The sequence below is a fragment of the Argentina silus genome (assembly GCF_951799395.1).
Source record: "Argentina silus genome assembly, chromosome: 10".
Taxonomy (NCBI): domain Eukaryota; kingdom Metazoa; phylum Chordata; class Actinopteri; order Argentiniformes; family Argentinidae; genus Argentina; species Argentina silus.
Window position 1 is genome coordinate 23,331,173 of NC_139664.1, and position 15,869 is coordinate 23,347,041.

Consider the following 15,869-nt stretch of genomic DNA (forward strand, 5'->3'; position numbering starts at 1 on the left):
ATATACCGTAGATAGAGACAGACAGACCCATCACAGATCCTGCACTCTTTGAAAAAGTGCTACCTAGAACCAAAAAGGGTTCTTCTTCCACTGTCCCTTTGAAGAAACCTTTTGGGTTCCATGTAGAACCCTTTCCACAGAAGGTTATACAGTACCGTGCCTAAGTAATGGGACAGTGAAGCATTTTTTCTTCTGTTTGGATTTGAAATAAAAACTTAGAGATTTTTATGTACATATTGGTTTATCATTCAGAAATTACAACACTTTTATGCATAATCCCCCTATTTCAGGCTACACAAAAGTGATAGGACAATTGGCTTGACAAGTGTGTTCGTCAGGTGTGTTCCGTCACATAATTTGTGCAGTCTGCTATTGGTGTCTTGTCAACATGAGGACCAAAGAGATGTTATTGAAAGTCAGGGAAGCCATTATGATGCTGAAATATCAGAAAAAAAATAAACATAGCCAAAACCTTAAACCTACCAAAATCAACAGTTTGGAACTTCATTTAACTTCATTAAAAGGAAAGAAAGCACTGGTGAGCTCAGAAATCGCAAATTACCTAGTAGGCCAAGGAAGACTTCCAGTGGATAACCAAAGAATGCTCACCATAATTGAGAATCATTTATTTACATCTTGTCAGTCCAAGTACAAGTAAATGGCTCCAAACTCATTGGACAGCATTTCATCATACAGCAGGACAATGACCCAAAACATACTGCCATAGGAACTAGGGAATTTTTCAGGGCCAAAAAGTGGAAAATTGTTGACTGGCCAAGTCAGTCTCCAGATTTAAATCCTATAGAACATGCATTTCATTTGCTCAAGAGGAGACTTAGGGCAAAACATCCTAAAAAAACAACAACAGTCGCTGCAACATAGCATTACCAGAGAAGATACCCAGCGTCTGGTTGGGTCAGTGGGTCACAGACTTTTGCACTTTTGCATACAAAGGATTGGGGACCAAATACTAAACATGAGTGCTTAATTTAGACATTTGATAATGCAAAAGAAGGAAAAATGCTTGGGCACCAAAATGGCTAGAGCCAGCCCTGATTAACAGAACCTTTATCGAGCGCACAACATCACATTAATGCCCATAGGAAGAATGAGAATAGAGTATCAACAAAATAACCAATTTAACACAATTTAAAACAACATATGTCTGTAAGTTTTAACCATACGTTAACGTGCGTCAAGGACAACGCGGGAGAATGATGCCTGTGATGGGCCTAACCCAAAACTCAAAGAATATCTCGCTGTCCCTCTCCTTAAATATCATTCCCAACAAAGGACAAGGTGTTAGATACATTACAAGAGCAAAGGAATTGACAAATGGTGAAAGCTGAAAAATCTGAAACATAGTCAAAACCTTAGACTTGCCAAAATCAAGCACTGATGAGCTCAGCAATCGCAAATGGCTGAGGCTTCACTGCAAGATGCAAACCACTAGTTATTCTTAAAAAGGATAGTCAGGTTACAGTTTGCTAAGAAGTACCTAAAAAGCCTGCAGAGGTGTGGAAAAAAGTCTTGTGGACAGATAAGATGAATATTATCAGAGTGATTGCAAGAGGAAAGTTTGGAGAAAAAAGGATCTGCCCAAGGTTTACAGCATACCATCTCATCTGTGAAACATGGTGGAGGGGATGCTATGGTTTGGGCATGTATAGCTGCCACTAGAACTTGCTAACTTATCATAATTGATGATGTTACTGCTGACAGCAGCAGCAGAATGTATTCTGAAGTGTACAGAAATATCTTGTCTGGTCGAGTAAAAGCAATGCTTCCAAATTCATTGGATGGCGCTTCATCATACAGTAAGACAATGACCCAAAACATACTGCCATTGGAGCTAGGGAGATTTTCAGGGCGAAAAAGTGGAAAGTTCTTGACTGGCCATGTCAATGTTTGGATTTAAATCCTATTGAACATGCATTTCATTTTCTGATGGTAAGATTTTGGGCAAAAAGACCTCAAAAACTGAAGATGTCTGGCCTGGCAGAATATCACCAGAGAAGATACCTAGCACCTGGTGGGGTCAATGGGTCCCAGACGGTTATTGCATACAAAGTATTGTCGACCAAATACTAAATATGAGTGCATAATTTCGACCATGTATACCAATACTAGACAAAAGAAAAGAAAAGAATCTAGCAAAAGCAAACTATGTTCTGACAGGGTTTGACTCATCTAATACGACATCAGATCTGGATAGGTTCCTTGATTTCCTCTGAAAGGTGACATAGGCATGAAAACATGTACACAACATCAAGAAGAAACCATTGATTAAAGCCAAATCAATTGACAGAGGCATGGCAGAAAATGTGTGTTGTCTCTTTAAAAGAAATGTTAAAAATCTCTTTGTTTTCCCTGAATGAAACAAAGCACAGGTGTTTAAAAGGCCAGCCCCACCCCTGATTACAATGATCCACACATGGAGACAGCCAAAGCAACATAGATCAATAAGACATCCCACATGTCACACCAGAATGTGTGTTGGCAAGAGTGTGCCCTTATAGCCAGGATCCACTCTCTGGTCACATCTCCCTGATGTTGGTTATGAAGAACTTTATCAAACGTTTGGATTTGAAATTAAACAATTACTACAAGGTTAAAGTAGAGATTCTCAGCTTTTATTTGATGGTATTTGTATACACATTGGTTTCACCATTTAGAAATTACCCCACTTTTATGCATAATCCCCCTATTTCAGTGTACCCAAAAGTAATGGGACAGACTTATCAAATGTCCAAATGAAGCAGTCATGTTTAGTATTTAGTGGACAATCCACTAGTATTTAGTGGACAATAACTGCCTGAAGTCTGCAACCCACTAACCCCACCAGACGCTAGGCATCTTCTTTGGTGATGCTCCGCTAGGCCTGTACTGCAGCCATCTTTAGTTGTTGTTTGTTTTGAGGTCTTTTTGCCTAAATTCTTATCATTAGGGAAATGTAATGCATGTTCAATTGAATTTTAATCTGAAGATTGACTTGGCCAATCAAGATCTTTCCACTAGTTGCTATGGCAGTGTTTTGGGTCATTGTTTTATTGTATGGTGTGGCTCCATCCAATGCATTTGGAGGCATTTGCTTGCACTCAAGCAGACAAGATGTTTCTGTGCACTTCAGAATACATTCTGCTGCTGCCATCAGCAGGTACAATCATCAATTAAGACAAGTTAGCAAGTTCTAATGGCAACTATACATGCCCACACCTAACACCCCCTGCACCATGTTTCACAGATGAGGTGGTATGCTGTAGATCTTGGGCAGATCCTTTTTTCTCCAAACTTTTGTCACTCTAGTCCATGATACAATCTCATCTGTCCACAATATCTTTTACGAGACCTCTGCAGGTTTTTTAGGGACTCTTTTTTAGCAAACTGTGACCATCCTTTTTGATGATAACTAGTGGTTTTTGATGATAAATGTGTCTTCCTCTTAGTTATAAACAAACCAGAATTAAATGCATAGGTCTATGTATGTATGGATGGATGGATGTTCTCATTGGAACAGCTGGAAGACTTTCTCTGCATCCCCGAAAAAACACATGTACGCAAGCACGCACAAACACACACACACACACGCACGCACGCACACACACACACACACACACACACAGGCATGTTTAAGATATGCGTAGCCCATGTTTATTAGTTGACTTAGTTGTGGGGTTAGTTTAGATACAGCGCACGATGCAACAAACAGGTATAATATCAGCACACCTCAGCATTGCTACACCCACGTGCTACCACAGGGAACTGGTACCCGCATAGTTAGATATGGTGCTAGTCCCACACCAGAGAGAACTGGTATGTTCCAGATCATTATACGAGGTAACTAGCTAGTAAATTATTAATTACTAGAAAGTGCTCAGTAGTCCTAGGGCTACAAACACAAGCTGACCAACCCTCCTGCAAACAGGGTGCTAATATTTCTCAATATTACCTTGTCAAAGCTAGCCAAGGTTCTCAGCTGTCCGGAAACAACAAGTAACTTAGTTAGCCGTCTGTCCCAAGTGCTAGCTGTAGCCTACACATGTGACCTTGCAAGTTCTAATAATAACCTGAGGAATTATCGTCGAGCTAGGGTCCAACAATAACAAAGAATTGAGAGCTCACAGGTTAGCCTGTTAGCTCAGAGAGTTAACAGGTGCTCAGAAGGTGAAAATCATCGTTGAGCTGAACCGTAGGATTCTATCAGAGACAATCTAACGCCCCGTGAGAATCATAGGCTGAGGTGTAGCCAGCTACAACAACACAACTACAGTACACTTTTCAACCTAACGCCCCATGAGAATCATAGGCTGAGGTGTAGCCAGCTACAACAACACAACTACAGTACACTTTTCAACCTAACGCCACATGAGAATCATAGGCTGAGGTGTACCCAGCTACAACAACACAACTACAGTACACTTCAGACAGTCAGAGAGTGAAGAGTGGAAAGGATGAAATGGTGCGCTTGTAGCATCCCTTTATTGGGACAGGTGATAGGCGTTGCTATCACTTGCAAGTGTGTACGAGGTGTGATTCTGTGAATCAAGATGTAAGTACAGTGCTCTCGGAAAGTATTCAGACCCCTTCACTTTTTCCACATTTTGTGATGTTACAGCCTTTTTCCTCATCAATCTACACACAATACCCCATAATGACAAAGCAAAAACAGGTTTTTAGAAATTGTTGCTAATTTATTCAAAATAAAAAACTGAAATATCACCTTTACATACGTATTCAGACCCTTTACGTTTTTTGTTGAAGCACCTTTGTCATTATTGCGTATTGTGTGTAGATTAATGAGGAAAAAAATTAATTTCATCTATTTTTGAATAAGGCTGTAACATAACATAATACGGAAAAAGTGAAGGGGTCTGAATACTTTCAGAATGCACTGTATGTGCCTGTTATAGTCCCATTGTTTGATTGGTGTGTGTACTGATTTCTGGCACAGGCCTTAACTGATCCAACAAGTTCACCAATCATCAATGGTGTGATATGAAGTTGATGGATTTTAATGTTACATGCTACACCAGTGCGTGTGTAAAGTGTTGACATTGCGCGGCTGCTGCAGCAGCAACGCAAAATGATTCTTGGAGTGCTGGTATCAATGCTTTTTGGACGCTTAAAAACATATTCAATTAGTTTCATAGTATGGTAAAGTAATAGAAACATAGATTATAGAAATACATACAATAGTGGTACCTGTATGAAAAACAAAGTGATTGTCCTCGTTTATATTTGGAGGTAGAGGACAAACCCCAACTCTAAGATATTCAGACTTGACAAGACTCTCAACATAAAACAATGTACAGAATCCATAAATTAGAAGTTCCTTGCAGAAACAGACTGGGAGGCTATTTCTTCTGCATCCACACGTGCAACTGGTCACGTTTCTGGTGTAAGAGTAAATACTGCCATCTAGGGTTTAGAGATGGTTAACAGGAAATGGATACATTATTTTACGGATGTACTTTCAGCCTACGTTTGAGTAATTTAGCAGAAGCTCTTATCCAGAGCGACTTAAAATAAATAGCTACATCACGGTCATCACAAGTAAGACTTTCTATAATAATAAATGCCACAAGCAGTCACAGTGGTAGAGAAAGGAAGTCAATTTAATTTAATGTTCAACTTAATTTATTGAACTTAAGACAACTATATAACTTGATTTGCTATGTATCCCTAAATAGCGGCCAATTGTGTTGAGGTTTCCAGGCTAACGGTGTCGGCATGTGCAGTCCCCTGTCTTATCTCTGCACCCCCACACGCTCTCAGCCAGGGCCACATCAACAAGGCTTTTGACAGAAAGGCTCGTCCCCTGGTTTGCCTGATTGTGTACCAGCTGAGCCATCAGAGGAGTCGCTCTCAACGAGAACATGAGGGTTGGGGCATATCTGGAGCCATCGTTCATCTGAAATTAAAAAAGTAACATCAGAGGGGAGTGCAAGGTGAGACAAGAATTGGACAAATTCAACTAAGAGTTGAAGGTCATGGACTAAATGCTATAGTAAAACTAGCAACAATCACCTTCATCTACTTAGTCTATAGATTCTCTACCATCTCTCTAATCGTCACTATGCTCACCTTCTTCAATGTCTCCCTCTCCTGTTCTAGCTTCTCTTTTTCCAGACTCTGTTTCGCTCTTTCTTCAGCCACCATCACCAGGGCCTCTCTCCTCTTGATGGCCTCTATCTCTTTCTCCATCTGTTTCTTATCCTTGTTAAATGTCTCCTTCTCCTTCCACATCTTGAGCATTTCTCGCTCCACATCCTGCCCGTCTCTTTTGATTTTCATCCACTCCTTCTTTATCATTTGCAACTCTGCTCCGACCTTCTCTGTCTTTCTAAGCATCTCCATTGAGGTCTCCTTTTCCTGCTCTAGCGTCTCCTTTTCCTGGCTCAGTTTAAGTCTTTCTTCGGCCTCCATCACCAGGGCCTCTCTCCTCTTAACTGCCTCCATTTCTTTTTCCATCTGTTTCTTGGCCTTGAGAAATGTCTCCTTCTCCTTCCACATCCCGAGCATTTCTTGCTCCACCTTCTGCCCGTCTCTTTTGATTTTCATCCACTCCTTCTTTATCATTTGCAACTCTGCTCCGACCTTCTCTGTCTTTCTAAGCATCTCCTTTGAGGTCTCCATCTCCTGCTCTTCCTTCTCTTTTTCCTTGCTCAGCTTAAGTCTTTCTTCGGCCTCAATCACCAGGGCCTCTCTCCTCTTGACTGCCACCATATTTTTCTCCATCTCTTTCTCCATCTGTTTCTTGGCCTTGAGAAATGTCTCCTTCTCCTTCCACATCCTGAGCATTTCTTGCTCCACCTTCTGTCCGTCTCTTTGGATCTTCACGCTCTCCTTCCTCATCATATTTAACTCTGCCTCTGCCTTCTCAGCCTTTCTAAGTATCTCCTTTGAGGACTCCTTCTCTTTCTCAATCTCCATCATGAGGATCTTGATCCCACTGTCCATCTCCTCCCTCTCCCTATTGAACTCATTCCTGTCCTCCTGCAGTCTTTCTGCCTTTCTGGCCAGGATCTCCTCCTCCCTCTGCCTAACTTTTTGGTCCCTTCTCTTTTGTTTCTCATATTCCTCTATCTTTTTCTCAAACTCTGCCTTCTCTGTCTTAATCCTCTCATGCTCCTTCCTGATATCCTCAATACTCATATATATTTTCACCTCCATTGTTTTTATGCACCTACAGTAGATAGAACACAAACAAAAATGATTGAAATAATCTCCACACACCCATACTATAATGCAACAGGAATGTCAGAAAGATTCCCCAAATGAGAAAGGGATAACAATCTTTGAGTTTGCCCTTCTGAATCAGTCAACAAATACCAGTACACCGATTGGCAGCAAAGAAATGTTATTATCTATAATGTGCGTTCGGCTGGCGTCATAATGGGTTTGGAATGACTATCATGGTAATTCACTGCCTAACAACTCTCATCAGCGTTCGATGCAATGGTTCGAAGTGACTTGGTCCTGTCAGAGGCCTATGTTAGAGTCAGCAACAGCTTCCAGTGTGGGTTGGCTGGCTATGTTTGTTGACACGCCTTGAAATATAGCCTACAATTGTGGCCAACAGGTCAAATATCAGTGGCCATATAATGGGCACATTTTATTAACCGGAATCGGCCTGGTACAGGTAGGAGCCTATAGGCTAACAAGCAGAAGACCTCCGCAAAATTAAAATAGCCCTAATTCAATTCATGCATTTAGGTCTCTAATAATAATAAAAAATATATTTGATTTGGAATGTGTTTTTCATTTGTAGCCGACAATTTCAAAGCCTGTGCAGTTGAGTGCAATAGACACACAAACAAAAACACAAACAAAACACTAACAACAACAAGAGGACAGGACCTAAAGGAAGGCCTTTCTAAAGATGTGAGTTTTTAGGCATATAGAAATATCCAACGCTGAATTCGACTTAATGGGAATATCATCTCCTAGTGACAGATATCTCTCAGTGACATTTTTACGCGTCCCTTGTCCAAATGCTGTAAAGGTAGTCGGCCTATGCCGTCTCAAGTATTTACAAATACAAGTGTTATAAAACTATACTATATGTCAACTATACTACATCTCTGGCCTACATTAGCCTACCTCAGTCAGTGTATAAGCGCCGAATCTTCCGGTTATAATCTCTTTATATCTCACTCTGGTAATACTGATTGCACAGGTTCAGGTTGCGTCTTAGCTCGTTATGCCACTGAACTAAAAGTTCAAGAACTTTGTGTATTATTGCAGAACATTCTCAATTCTATGTACATATCAACGTCATAATGATACCAATAGCAACGCATTTTGGGTGGAATCCTAACTCCAAATCCGCGCGCGTAAATCTTGCATTCATGTCAATGGGAAATTGATTCGATTTACACGCGGATCTCGAGTTAGGATTCCACTGCAATACACATTTAAGTTTAAGTTCATTTGAATTTATAGTGCATTTTACCCACAATATACGGCTTACACAAAAGTAGCCTACAAGACAAATACAACATTTGAAAAAACATATTGCATAGAATCAAATTTGGGGATATACAGGGTTTTTTTCTTTATAAAGTACATTACAAACATAAAGTCTCATAAAGTACATTACAAATACGAAACAATTATTAGTCATATTTCTTATTAGTAATAATAATAAGTATTTTATATTTAATACAAAATAGATTAAATGGTGAAATTGGTGTGTATAAATATAATAAACTTGACTCATAATCCGTATAGTGCTGTTTTTGGAGTAATTACTAATTACTAGTAATTACTAGTGTGTGCGGACTGCGCTCCCTGTCCCGTCTTTCTGCTGTGGGGCAGCGGAGCACTCTTGCCCCATCGTTGCGAGGGGAACAACGTGAGCGTGATTGGCGTAAGCAGGGAAAACCTCAAGCAAATTATATTGGGTATGAATTCTGCCTAGCAACAGGTGGCGAAAAACTATTAAACGCTATTGTCGTTAACGTGGTCTGACATGACAGGAAATAATCACAAAGCAATTCAGTTCATCTACTGTACGTCTATCGCTAATGCTAGCTAGCTAAAGTTTTCACAATGAATCGTGTAGATTATTTGTTGACCATGCGGTTTAGTACATTGCCTTTGGAAGAGAAGTTGGAGATAAAACGTTTAGGGCCAACAGGAATGGTTTGACAAAAAGAGATGGCTAACCGCTACCACCTCGAAACATGCGCTGTTCTGTTTCCCATGTATGATTTTTGGTGGAGACTATTTGGGCATCGGCTGGATTCAAAGACATTATACATCTGTCAGAACAGAACAGACACCAGCGACTGAACGGCCTTGACATGCTTTCCATTGAAAATGCATTGATTCAGGGACAGATGGATTTCAACAGTAAAGTCATCGAGAGGTTTGCTGAAGCAACGAACCGCCGCGCTACTTTCCTATTCAAGTGAGCAGGTCTGTTTGGACATGTATGACAAATGGACAATGCGCCGTTCACTGTAGACTATATTGCTTTTGTTTTGTAGTCATTTTAAACGTTATACTAGCTGTGATATAAAGTGGAGGACTAAATGTTCCCTATAGGCCTAATATCTAGACAGTTGATGGGCACACTTGTTACTTGTCGCTTTCAGAACCCTGGACTGGGCTCGGGCTGGATATTCATATAGTTCCGTTAATTAGCCTAGCCTACTTTCCGTGATTTAATGTGACTTTTGTAGTGTGTTATAGCCTCTGCACTGATGATATTTATTTCACATTTAAAATAATACAATTGATAAAACCTGATTAAACTTTCCTACAAGTTAACGATGTGCCGAATGCTTGTAATTTTGATTAAACATGCAAGTTATTGAAGACACGTGTCTGTCTCATCTTTTTACTTTGTTGCAGTATAGGCGTTCTGTGTCGCGCTGAAGCGTATGAAGTGTATTCAGTTATGGGGTTTACTGTACATACTTTTTCTCTGCACTGTTCCTGCTGCAGAGGATGCGTAAACGATTTTCCCATGTTGTTTTTTGGTTGTGGTCTGTGTTTATACATTTAGGCTATTAGTTATATCCTACTTTTCAGTTTTACAAGTCAAATCTTATGACAGATGAGATGGCACTTCAACCGACAAAATGCAGGTACATTTTGACCACTGCTGCACTACGATACCCATAGATAGACCCAATACATTGTTAACTGCACTACTTATACAGCTCATATACTGCTTATACTGTTCATACTGCATTCTATATTTATTCTCCTTATAATGTTACTGTTAATACATATATTGCTTATACTGCACTACTTATACTGCTCATATACTGCTTATACTGCTCATATACTGCTTATACTGCACTACTTATACTGCTCATATATTGCTTATACTGCTCTACCTGTATATATTGTTCACATTGCACTTTTCTGCTTTTTTGCACTTCTGGTTAGACGCTAACTGCATTTCGTTGTCTCTGTACTTGTACTCTGCACAATGACAATAAAGTTTAATCTAATCTAACACCTATTTATTGTCATGTTTTGATGGCATGTTGTTCATTCTCATGTTATGATTTAGTTTGTGATTATACACACGTTTTTAGCGTGATGATAGAGACCCACTACCAGACGAGTACAAAACATACACAAGTCACATGCAAATCCCTGCACTGCAGACGACAGACAACAACTGTCTCTGTACAACTAGTCCTGGACCTCCACTAATAGACAGATACAAAGAGAGCAGCATACAGTAGCAGCAGAGCCCAGAGGCGAGGCAAGGCAAGGCAAGGCAAGTTTATTTATATAGCACATTTCATACACAGAGGCAATTCAATTCTAAAATAGATAAAAAGGAAAGAGCATGAAAAAAAAATTAGAATAAAAACGCATAAAAGACATAAAAAAAGAATAAAAGTCACAGTGCATTTTAGGGTCACTGTGCAATTATTAGCGCCAATTTAGTTTCAATTTAAGGCAAAAGCGAAGCCCTTTTTTTTTTTAAGCCCATTTTTGAAAGTAGCCAGTGTTGAGGCTGATCCTAGATCTATGTGTAACATAATAACTGAGAGACCTGCAGCAGGGCAGGTCCTCATCACTGTCTGTCTGTCTGCTTTGAGCTGGTTGTCGTTGGACTCCTGGCAGCGGGACAGCAGCTTGAGTTTGATGGGCCGTATGGGCATCAGAGTGTTCTGTAGGTCCATCTCAATGGGGATCTGGTGAGAGTTGACACACAGTTAGAGTATGAAGGAACGAGTAAAACAGATGTCAGCGTTACACTATGAATGTTACCTAATACAGTGTCACTGTTACGTTCGGGTAGCATTGCACTATAAATTCAAATAAACTCAAACTCCTGGACAACCTCTCTTGGGTCGACATTAAAATGGCCCTATGAAGTCTCGAGGGAGTTTTGCAGAAATACAAATAGCTTTTTTTTTAAATCTCACACTTCCATCATTTAGTAGGTAGCCTATACTGAGGATGATTGGCGCCTAGTACTGAAAAATGCAATCTGGGAAATTAAATGGGGAGTACATACTCATGCAGTACGCAAGTACAGAATTGTAGTATGGGGGTTCAAACCCGGGTCTCCCATGTGGAAGACACAAACGCTACTATTAAGCCAAGAGGACATCCTCAAGGTCTGAGGGCGACACTTCAGTTTACATGTCTCAGGCAGGGCTACCTCATCACGCGAGTGTGATTCCAAAATCACCTCTGCTACATATAGAAATGCAACAAAGTCATAGGTACAAAATTATATTTACAATCATTCTATCATTATTTTGTCTCACCTCTGTCTCTTTGCAGACGGTGAAGTTGAACCTCTGTAGAGTCTCCACCATCGCCAGTTTCATCAATACCAGAGTGAATCGCATCCCAATACAGTTCCGTGGGCCCAACCCGAACGGCATGTAGGTGTATGGGTCGATGCTCTCCTTGTTCTCCTTACTGAACCTACACACGGAGAGTTCAGAGGAGGAGGGGTTAAAGAACATATCAATTAAATCACAGTAATATGATGGTTATACATGGTTGAAGAAACCTGTTTGTGTTTGGTCGTCGCATTTAGGTTTGTTTTATGGTTGTTTGTGGAACACTGCTCTTATCGTTGCTGTTGTGATTGATATTGTGGTTGTGGTTAAGATGTGGCCCATTACCTCTCTGGTTTGAACTCCTCTGGGTCTTCCCACACATCGGGGTCACGGTGCAAGGTCCAGATGGGTATCATGACAACCATACCCTTGGGGATGGTGATGCAGCTGATCTCAACAGATTTTTTGGCGACTCTTTCAAGTCGATGGGGTACAACCTGAGAGACTCGTTGATCACGCTGTCTAGATAGTCCATCTGCATCAGAGCCTCGTACTGGATAGGAGCCTGCACAGGGATATTACACTCACATGAGCACTAGTGATTGGTCGTTCACGTAGCCGTAGCCCAGAACTAACTCTTTTTCGTCGCAAATCTGAAGAGCTGTTAGTTTTTTGTGTTCTTTTTTTGGGAAATGAACACAGTACTGTACTTATTCTAATCTGCATAGCCTAATTTCATGTGTAATAGTGACTTGCTTTTTTGTTGTACATGAATAAACAAAAAAATCGCTAAATAATGTTATCTTGATAGTTAGAAGAAAATACATTTAGATTCCACTGAACAATGTAAATGATAGATGTACACAAGGATCAATCAGAAGTCAAAATGCCACTAAACTGGGCTGCTTTTAGTGGATTGACTGCTTGGAATACTGAATGTGCTATAGTCTATTATTTCCTATCACAGTCGACAGACTACAAGAAAACTGTCAGGTGGTTCAAATGTGAATAACTTGGTATCCATTCCATTAACTGTGGCCGGGCAGCACCGAACAGCCCAGAGAACATTACCATGGTGCTTTTGAATATTAGGTCCCTATCTGGCAAAACCTTTATTGATCTTATCTCAGAGCGAAAGCTGCACTGTAATGTTTTTATCTGAAACCTGGCTAAACATGAATGCATGTCAGTCTATTAGAAGTGGGGAAAAAATATATTTTCGCTCTATTATTTATCTAGCCATGTCGCTGAGCAGATGAGAATTTCATGATGAATATGAATATGAATAGTACACCATCAACAGCTTCCTCCTGTGATAATGATTTAGCAACCAGCTTCAACACCAAACTAAGGGCAACTATCGACTCTGTAGCACCAGTCAAACTGAAAAAGGCTGTGGCCAAATTTAAAAGAATTTGCAGAAAGTCTGAGCGGACAAAAACTGCAGGTCCACCTTGATATTCTTCGAGAGCATCTTTCTGCTTTTAATAAGGCAATAAAAAAACGCCAAGACGGGATCATTTCTCAAAATTGATAATGAATCATAACAACTCAAACAGTGCTCTTTTCAACGATTGACAGCCTTATAAATCCCGCCCACAAGACACCTGGTGATCTGCTCTCCACCTACAAATGTGAGGAATTTGCAACATACTTCTGAGATAAGAGAACCAATATTAGGTGAGGAGGATCACTCAGGCAAGACCTGAAGATGTGTTTGATGACTTGTTACCCCACCTTCCACCACATGGAAGCACTATGAACTCTTTTGCAGTGGTCATACAGAAATGCTCAGCAAAGTGGGGGTCTGTTCATCTGCACCTAAAACTACCATGGTGAAACCCCTCCTGAAGAAAAGTAACTTAGACTCTTCAGTCCTTAGCGATTTTAGGCCAATCTCCAACCTTCCCTTTTTAAGCAAAAAAATTATAATTCTTGAAAAAAAGGTGTTCAAACTGTTAAATAATCTCCTTATTCCCATTTGACATGTTCCAATCTGGCTTTTGTGCCGATCATAGCACTGAGATAGCACTATGTTGTTAAGTTATTAACTAGGTTCTTAATGACCTTAGAATTAATTAATTAATGCTGATGCCAAAATGCTCTTTGTCCTTGTCCTGCTGGACCTGAGTGCAGCTTTTGATACTGTGGACCATGATATCCTTATTGATAGACTTGAGAAGTGGGTTGGCCTCTCTGGTCCAGTTCTTAACTGGTGTAGGACCAACCTAGCTGGCCATTTTGTTTCCCATTGGTGACCACACCTGTGGGGTTCCTCAAAGTTGAATTTTAGGGCCTGTACTCCTCGTCAGTGTCATCAGGAAGCACAATATTAATTACTGCAGTTACGAAGATGACACCCAGCTGTACATTTCTGTATCACCCAACAATTTCAGTTTGATTGATTTCCTGGTGAAATATGGATGTCACAGAACTTCATACAGCTCAACCAAGATAAGACAGAGGTACTAGTCATTCGAGCAAAAGCCGAAAGAGAGAAACTGTCTGCACACTTAAAGACACTACTTACAGTAACACTAAGCACCAGGCAAAAAAACAAGGTGTCACCATTGACTCAGATCTTAATTTTGAAACCCATATCAAGAATGTGACTAAAACATATTTGTATCACTTAAAGAAGAGTAAGTAAGTTTGTCGGAAATCTGCCATCGTGGAGAAATTCTGTCTGAAGTTGTCCAAACAACAACATCCTCCCTAATAATAATATATCCCCCCGAAATGAACTTGCAGTGTTGGACATTAGCTGTTGTGTTTCTGCATGCGCACACGATTGGGAGAGGCAGCCACCAGAGAAAGGTCAGTCTACTCCCCTAGAACACCCCTGGCACTAACATGTTTATATGCAAACCGAATGTCAGGTAGGACACTGCATTTTAAAAAGCGTGTTTTCCGAACCAAAACAGCGTTCGTAAATGAAATATTTATTCATAAGGGATTTATTATAAGGGATCTTGTTCCCTGATCGCTACCGATTAAAGATAGTCATTACAACCGTTAGGAAGCTTTTAGAAAGCTTGAATATTACATGGACCTTTACAGAACACAGCTGTAAAGGTGCAACCTTTCCTCTCCCAGGCTGACACTGAGAGACGAATGCATGCTTGTATTACTAGCAGCCTTGATTACTGTAACACTCTCCTGTCTGGTCGACCAAAGAAAGCTATTGGCAAATGATACAGAATGCAGCAGCACGAGTCAGATGGAGAGCACATATCACACAAGTCTCTGCACTGATTACCTGTTAGTTTTATAATTTATTTTAAGATAATTGTATTAGTTTAGAAATCACTCTATGGTCACGCACACCACTGCATGTCAGACATGCTTTTAAGGTATATACCCTGTAGATCCCTCAGGTCCTCAGGTACTGGCCTTTTAACTGTTCTGAAGATTCCAACAACACCTATCTACTTCCTGTTTCAAATGAATAATACTGGGCAGAAGTCTGCACAGGGATGCTACAGACACATTAGCACACTGCAAAATACTGTCACCTATCTAACCATCTGTAGGAGTCTGCAGTGCACAGGGGTTACACACTCATCAGTACCCTCTAAAACACTGTCACTATCATATTTCCTGTTCCACATGAATAGTACTATATAGGAGTCTGCAGAGGGGTTACCTTGTTGGGAAACACAGTGTCTATCTCCTCCTGCAGCTTGGTCATGATGTGAGGGTTGGTTGCCAGATTGTAGGCCAGGAAGGACAGAGAGCTACTGGTGGTCTCATAGCCAGCAAAGATGAACATCATTGCCTGGGACAAGATCTCATGGTCACTCAATCCTATGATGATGGGAGAAATGGGGTGGTAGGTGTGAGAAAGGGACGAAGTAGAGTATTTCCACGGTGTGTTTGTAGGTATAGGTGTTTGAGCTAGGTACTGTATGTGTGTGTGTTAGATGCTAGTATACAGTGTGTGTGTGTGTGTGTGTGTGTGTGTGTGTGTGTGTGTGTGTGTGTTTAAGGCAGGCACCTTTACTCTGCTCCTCTCCCTTTGAGTTGCTGTCTTTCTGCGAGTCTATCATCAGCTGCAGGAAATCCACCCGACTCTGGAAGCAGGCTTACGTCAGATCA

General features: G+C 40.6%; 1 pseudogene across 1 annotated transcript in view; it reads right to left on the bottom strand.

The window, feature by feature from the left end:
- The window catches only part of LOC310811367 (cytochrome P450 3A27-like), a 72,033-nt pseudogene that overhangs the window by 54,490 nt on the left and 1,674 nt on the right, over positions 1 to 15,869 (bottom strand). Inside the window, exons 5-7 of the transcript in view lie at positions 15,418 to 15,570; positions 12,117 to 12,336; positions 11,751 to 11,913 (exon numbers count right to left, since the gene is read on the bottom strand). The product of the transcript in view is annotated as a cytochrome P450 3A27-like (transcript). The remainder of the gene's footprint in view (positions 1 to 11,750; positions 11,914 to 12,116; positions 12,337 to 15,417; positions 15,571 to 15,869) is intronic.